Raw genomic sequence first — 7,954 nt, forward strand, 5'->3', positions numbered from 1 at the left:
ACAGGCGTTTTATAAAAGATTTCAGTAAAATAGCTAGTCCCTTGTATAAGTTTCTTACAAAAGAAGTTGAATTCAAATGGACACCTGAGTGTGATAAAGCTTTCTGGCAGCTTAAGCAACTTTTGACCACAGCCCCAATTTTACAAGGCCATGATTGGAACCTACCTTTTTACATATATACAGATGCTTCTGATTATGCCATAGGAGCAATTTTAGCACAAAAACACTCAAATCTTGAGAATGCCATTTATTATATTAGTAAGAGTCTTCATGGTCCATAAATGAATTACACAATGACTGAAAAAGAATTGTTAGCAGTAGTCTATGCTCTAAATGAATTTTGGCATTACATTACAGGTTATCCTATCTATGTTCATATTGATCATGTAGCAATCAAGTATCTCATGAACAAACCTACTATAACTGGTAGGTTAGCAAGATGGTTAGTCTTGTTACAAGAATTTGACATAGCCATAGTAGATAAGCCTGGAAAAACAAATGTCGTAGCTGATTATTTGTCAAGAATCAATCATCATGATACTGACACTACTCTAGTAGATGATGCATTTCCAGATGAACATTTGTTCCCTATTGCTGTTAAAGTTCCATGGTATGTAGATATTGCTAACTACATTGTAACTAATAAGACACCAATGCATTTTTCTTATAAGAAAAGAAAGTTTCTCATATAGAAAAGCTTCCATTTCTCATGGATAGACAATTTTCTACTCTATACTGGACCTGATCAAGTTATGCACAGATGTTTAAGAGAAGATGAGACATATGATATTTTGCATGCATGTCATAATGAGCCCTGTGGAGGACATTTTGCAGCCAAAAGAACAACTTTCAAAATCTTAGCCACTGGTTACTATTGGCCTACCCTTCATAAAGATGGAATCAATTATACAAGGAAGTGTGACCAATGCCAAAGAATGGGTTGCCCAACCAAAACAGATGAAATGCCTTTGAACCCTCAAATGGTGTTAACACCATTTGACAAATGGGGAATGGACTTCATTGGTCCTATTGATCCTCCATCCAATGGGAAGTCTTATATTCTGGTTTGTACTAACTACCTAACCAAATGGGTTGAGGTTAAGGCTATGAAACATGCCCGTGATGCAAAAGTTGCCAAATTCCTGTATGAAGAGATTTTTACATGGTATGGAGTTCCTAAAGAATTGGTTACTGATCAAGCCACATAGTTTAATTCTAACATGATTTCAAAATTGATGAAATAGTATAACATCAGGCATTGCAGATCCAGTCCTTATCATCCACAAGCTAATGGACAAGCAGAAGTTACCAACCATGAGCTAGAAAATATTCTAACTAAAACAGTCCATTTGCATCGTCGGGATTGGACCAGCCAGTTACAAGAAGCTGTTTGGGCTTATAGAATAACTTGGAAAACCACTATCAGATTCACACCATTTGAGCTTTTGTATGGGAAAGTGGCAATGCTTCCAATTGAATTTGAACACAAGACTTTAAGAACAGCCTTGACCTTAGATATTGATCTTCCTGCAGCACAAAGAGAACGTCTCCTGCATCTTAATTCTTTGGATAAAATGCGCAAGACCACTTTAGAACATACTAAACTAGTACAAAAATAGAGAAAAAATTGGCATGATTCTCATATCATCAACAAACAGTTCAAATCTAGTGACTAGGCATTATTGTATGATTCCTGCTTCAAAGATATGCTAGGGAAGCTGCAGACGTGATGGTTAGGACCATATAAAATCATCCATGTCTTTGAAAATGGAACAGTTCAACTAACCACAATTGATGATCTGCCTTTCAAAATGCTGATCAATGGTCATTGACTTAAACTTTACAAATAGCCTCAAATAAAAGTCGAGTTCATGCAATAGTTCGAACAATCGGATCCAACAACAACTCACGTATCTCTTCCTGCAGCCGAAGGTGAAAACCTTTCACTTGCTCTTCTTCAACATTAATTCTAATTTGCATGTCCATAATAATAACTTTATGTTCACATAAAGTCCATTTTCTTTTCATGATATTTCTTTCCGTTCATATCTTAATCTTCCATCCACCCACCTCACTCCATTTCTTAATCTTCCATCCACTCACTTTCTACATATTTATGTTTTTGTGTTTTCAATCAAATCTACACATGCTAATGGATGCTGCCATTTACATTATTTTTGCCAACTTTCTTTGGAGCACGTGACAATCCACTTGGCAGGTATAAACATTTTCAAACTATTATTCATTTATAAGTTTGCAAATTTTGTTAATTATATCTAATATTGCATGGTCTTTATAATTACGATGTATTCTAGTCCCTAACCCATACTAGTCTAACACGTGAGGACACTTGTCTTAAAATTAGTAGGGGGCAGGGGAGTGTCATACTATCCAATGACATGCCTGATTAACTGTGATGATTTTCAAAAATCTTGGCATTACCCTTTATTAATGAGAACTTTTTTCCATAAGTATGCCATGTCAAGTGTTGTACTTCGACTTTCTGAATAAATTTTCTTTGTTCGTGCCAAATTTTTCGTGCTAAGCTAAGCCATGATGTGAACTACCTTTTTTTTTTAAAAAAATTTTTTGGCATTTGAACCATGTTTTCAGACAATTTCTATGCAAATTCATGATTTAATTTTACCTAAAGTTTAATTATGGCACATAACAATTGGTTATGGCAATTAATGTTCCCAAAAAGAAGCAGTGAAGCATCTGAGAAATAACGCAGAGTTTCAAAGTTTGCATTCAGAAAGGGAGAGGGAAACGAAGTAGTAGAAGTATCAAGAAATGAGAGGAGGTTTACAGAGAAAAGAGCCAATCGAGCACATTTTTTTGCTCTCTAATGTAGAAGTAGTAAGAAGATTCAATGCATGCGGGTGGTTAGGTTATTGTTTGAATTTAACAAAATATGATGAAGAAGTAGTTGTAGAATTCACCAGGACATTTGATGAAGGTGAAGCTTCTGTGTGGGGTTTGACAGTAATTGCAATAGAAGAATGAATTGCAGAAGTAACAGGGTTACCTCCTGTCAGAGAGCATTATCTGAGCTCACATGAAACTAGGTCAGCAAGGCCCCAATTCACTACCCCACATGACCCTCCATTGGATGTTATGAAGCAGGGGTGCAAGAGATTGTCTTTGCCGCCTCCATACCCTAACCTAGCAATGCATGTCATCAGGTATTTTACTTGTGAAGGCAGATTTTATCACTTACATGCACACCATTTTAAGTTTCTTAGTTGTATAAGGCATAATATTGTCGTGAATCTCCCAAATTTTTTGTATAATATGCTCTGTATTAGTGCAGAAGAGACTCAAAAAGGGAAAGATATTCTGTCACTCACCATGCTTTGATTAAGTTGTTAATAGAAAGGTCTCTTAGGGATGTATCCCCTTCGACATGGGATGACTTTGTGAAATTTAAAACCCTACAACCCTAAGTTGACCCTAGTGAACAACAGGGTGAGGAAAACGTAGTTCCTAGCAGTGAGCCTGTAGAACAAAATATTGAAGGAGCTGAAATAGAAAATGCACGAGGGATTGAACCAAAAATTGCTTCCACTCAATTGAATGTGCCTTCACCTGAATAGGACATCCCTAAACCCACTACTAGTCAAGCTAAAAGGAAAAAAAAGTCACCAGAAGAAACCGTTGCTCAACAAAAACCTAGTCCTACAATTTAGCAACAAAAGAAAACAAAGAAGGTTCCTGCAGCAACTAATCCTACAGCAGTGATACCAAAATAGAAAAGTAGGCAAAAGACAATAGTGCAAGAAGAGACTCCTTTGCAGAGAAACCCTAGAATGAGAGGGAAAATTTTATAAAATCCTATATTGTCTAAAGCACCTGCTCCAGAGTCTCCTGTGCAGATAATTTTTGACAATTCTCCCCTTCACACTAGGATGACAGAAGCTTCTAGTAGTCATCCTATAGCATGTGAGCAAGAAATTAATGAAACCTTAATGGATTTACAAGGTGTTTCAAGCCATGAGAATGAAGTAGTTCCTAAAAGTCATGATTCAAATACTGCCTTAGTCCTCTATAAGTCAACATGGATCAATAGTTTGGCGGAACACCTATGGTGAGAATGGAAAAAGAAAAAGGATTATGAAAAGGATAATAGTGCCGTCACCTTGCAAAAAATCCATTTCCAATTATTTAGACAACATTTATTTGATGAGGCACTATGGAAAGAGGAGAAGAAAAGAATGAGCAAGATCATAACATCACAAAATGAGGAGATTGAAGAATTGAAAGAACAACTAGAAAGACAAAAACAACACATGGAACATGCACTTAAATTAGCTGATCAAGCTCTTGCTTGCAAACCACCTCCTCGAGTATATACTTTTTGTTTGGAAGAACAATATCTTTTGTTTTAGTTGATGTTAACCCTCAAAAATGTAAATGCAGAATTCAAAACCGCACAAGAGTTTTATGGGCTATATCAAAACTTACCACCATGGCAGAAAAATCTATTGTGTGAGTTGTATATTCATAATTTTGTCATTCCTGCAGAAACTGAGAGGAATCTTTTGCTCTATATAGGAGATGTGCATCTGAAAGCTTTAATGTCATGGATGTCTAATGAGGTGAATTATGACAGACAACTAGTTAATTATAGAGATGACGAGAGAACAAAACCTTTACCCTTGAGGGCCGAAAGTAAACAACCAGAAGAAATGCTTCGAGACTGGTTTACATTAACCTATGGGAAGAGTAATCCAAACATTAGAAAGAAGGTATTTGCTACTAGAGCCAAAGTATATGCCGAATATGAAAACTTTCCTTACTTTGTGTTCCAAAGAGCTATGGCCGGAGTAAGAGGTAGATGGTCATGGTTACCTGATTCTCTCAAGAAATCATAGCCACACAGACCTATTAATTTGGAAGCAGCATTATATAGAGTTCTAAAATATTTAGAACTGGGAAAGAAACTAAGGCCAGAGCTATGGTGTCCTTTAACCATGCAACCTCCAATGCTTTTATGGCCCCTGTATGATATTGATGTTGACAAACTTGATAAGTTGCAGGAAGACCATAGGCGAGAAGTATGGGAAAGGACCAGAGGATTCTATTACACCTTCAAGAGCAGCAGAAAGGGAAAGATAGAAGTTGGGGAGCTCAGATCTTTGACAAAGAAGTGTAATGCTTGAGGACAAGCATTAGTTTAGCAGGGGCCAGATGATGAGTCTAAAAAGTGCCTTTATTTTTTTATGTTTAAGATACTTTATGATACTCTGTTCATCCTTGTTTTAACACTTATAAGCTTATGTTTGATAAACCTTTGATGATTTATGGGGTAGAAAAAAACTATGTCATTCTTTGCCTAAATTATATCTAATATGGAGTATTTCATATAAATATCCAAATGTGCGTTCTTATGCTTGAATTTAGTTTGATGGATGTTTATTTGCAAACATGTTTTATATGATAACTAACCTAATGATAAATATTAAAGAATGAGTGGAAGAATCCAGAAGTTGGTTGCCGACAACATTCAAAGAGAAACGAGCATCGAGGAACAACCGTGAAAAGGAAGTTATAACCACTCTAGGAAATATGGCAATGAATAAGGAGGAGTTTTTATGATCCATTACCTTCTCTGCATTTACGTTGTAACAAGTGGATGCCACAACTTCATTTCTCCCTCCTAAATTCTGTTATCCTTCCTTTCTGCTTTCAGTTGTTCTCCTATATTCTCTCCTGCGGACTTAACTTAGGATAGTTACTTCTCTATTATGTTATAAAGAGTAGATTCCCTATATATGTCGAGATCGACTAATTCACAGTTTGTTGCAGATGTGTTTTACAATTCTAAATTATGTAATGACTGATTAATAAAATGAATTAGTTCTCTTTAGTTTCTATCCTGCATTGATAGATTAGGGAAGCCAACCAAGGGGACCCACTTGGAAGGTGGATTAGATTAGAATAGAATAGATTCATTTTACTAGCATTAGTAGTATTTTAAATAAGACATAGCTAGTTAATTTCTTCCTGTAGCATCACACTTCATGAACGTTCCTGCAGCATCTGTGAGAATAGTCTAATGGATGAGTCAAGATGGAATCTCTGTTATCTTGTCATTATGTTCTCAACATTCATAGATTCTATAGTTTCCTTTCTAAAGCAGTAGTGTAGTTTCCTTCCTTTGCATTTTTACTTTCCTGCAACACAAGCATAATGACTCATCAAGGTACCTAGTGCACATACTGTGCTGACCATTTCAAGTATACGTCCTTGGGTTGAAAATCTAAATGCACCTCATGGTAGGGGAAAAGTATTCCTTAGCTTGAATAGATTATTCCTAAGCCAGGCCTAGTGCATGACTATGGAACACCTATTGTGAGGCAGTTCACTAAGTATGTAGAAAAATCACCAATTGTGAGGTAGTTTTCACTAGGGCTTCAATAGAAGAGCAAAAATACCTCCATGAAGAGATTATGGTCGAAGTGCTATATGTATTACACCTTAGGGATTCTGATCTCACCAAAGAAAAATGCAACCATTGGAGGAACAAATTCATAGAGGAATAAATCTTCCCATAAGAGATGAAACCAAGGATGAGGATGAAGTAGAAGAAAATGTCAAATCATAGGTAGTTCTAAACCAGAGGAAGAGAGGCTTTTTAGGGCTATCTCCAAGATTTGAAAAATACCTAAATTTGAGGTTCCCATATTTTTGGGAAATCTTAACCTAGAGGAGCTGATCAAATTGATCGATGAACTGGAGGAGTACTTTGAGTATGAAGATATTAAGGATCTAGATAGGGTCAATCTTACGAAGGAAAAATTGAAGGGACATGCAAAGATCTAGTTGTAGGAGGTTTAGCTTGAGTGAAATAGAAAGGGAAAGGAAAAAATCACTAGATGGGATTAGATGATAGCTAAACTAAAGCAACAATTCATTCCATTGGATGAAGCAAGTTAGAAAATCTGTTCAAGAGTATACCAAAGAGTTTTATGGAGTTCTTATTCAAAATGGCCATGCAAAAGCTAATAAGGAGAAAGTCACCCATTATCTTAATAGATTAAGGCCAAGTATTCAAGATGAGCTAAGTCTAGTTCAAATGAACAATATTGAGGAGGTATACCAATTTTCCCTAAGAGTCAAGGAGAAGTTGAACAAGAAGTTTGACAACAAGAATAGTGGAAGAGGTCATAGTGGAAGATCTGCAAGACAATCTTATGGATGCTGTAATGATGATCAAAAGGACAAGGATGAGGATAGAATTAGAAGTACCAACTAGAGGGGAAATAAGTCCAATCATTTCCATGATTAGAATAATAGGAATCAAAGAGGAAGAGGTAGAGGACAAGGATCTAGAAGAGGCGGCTTCTGTGGGAAATGTTTTCGTTGCGGAGAAGAAGGGAATATAGAATTTTAATGTAAACAATGCAAAGGAAGGAGAGATTATAGAGAAGAAGGGCAGGCCAGAGTTGCACATGTTGATGAAGATGCTAAATCCTCACATTTTGAAGATGCTGAAAAAGAAGTCCTAGTTAATAGAAGAGTCCTGTTGAATGGTGAGAATAAACTTGATCAAAGAATGAGCTTGTTTCACACAAGGTTGAAGATAAGTGTTGTGATGTGATTATTGATGGTAGAAGTAATAACAATCTGGTGTTAGAAATGATGTTCTTAGAGTTGAAGCTAAAGAGATAGAAACACCCAAGTCCATATTGTATTGCTTGAGTTTAAGATGACCACAAGGTCATGGTCAATGAGTAGTGCTCAGTGAAGTTCAAGATTGGAAGCTATCAGAATGAAGTACTATGTGATATCATACCTATGGACACATGTCATAAGTTATTTGGTAGGTCATGGAAGTTTGACAAGAATGTTGTACATGATGGCTAAGAAAATACCTACACTTTGACCAAGGATGGAGTGAGGCATAAGTTGAAGTCATTGAAGGATAAAGAAGAAAAGGTATGCAATACTA

Source organism: Cupressus sempervirens, chromosome 4, assembly GCF_028749045.1.
Source record: "Cupressus sempervirens isolate cs-2001-9-10 chromosome 4, ASM2874904v1, whole genome shotgun sequence".
NCBI classification, from domain to species: domain Eukaryota; kingdom Viridiplantae; phylum Streptophyta; class Pinopsida; order Cupressales; family Cupressaceae; genus Cupressus; species Cupressus sempervirens.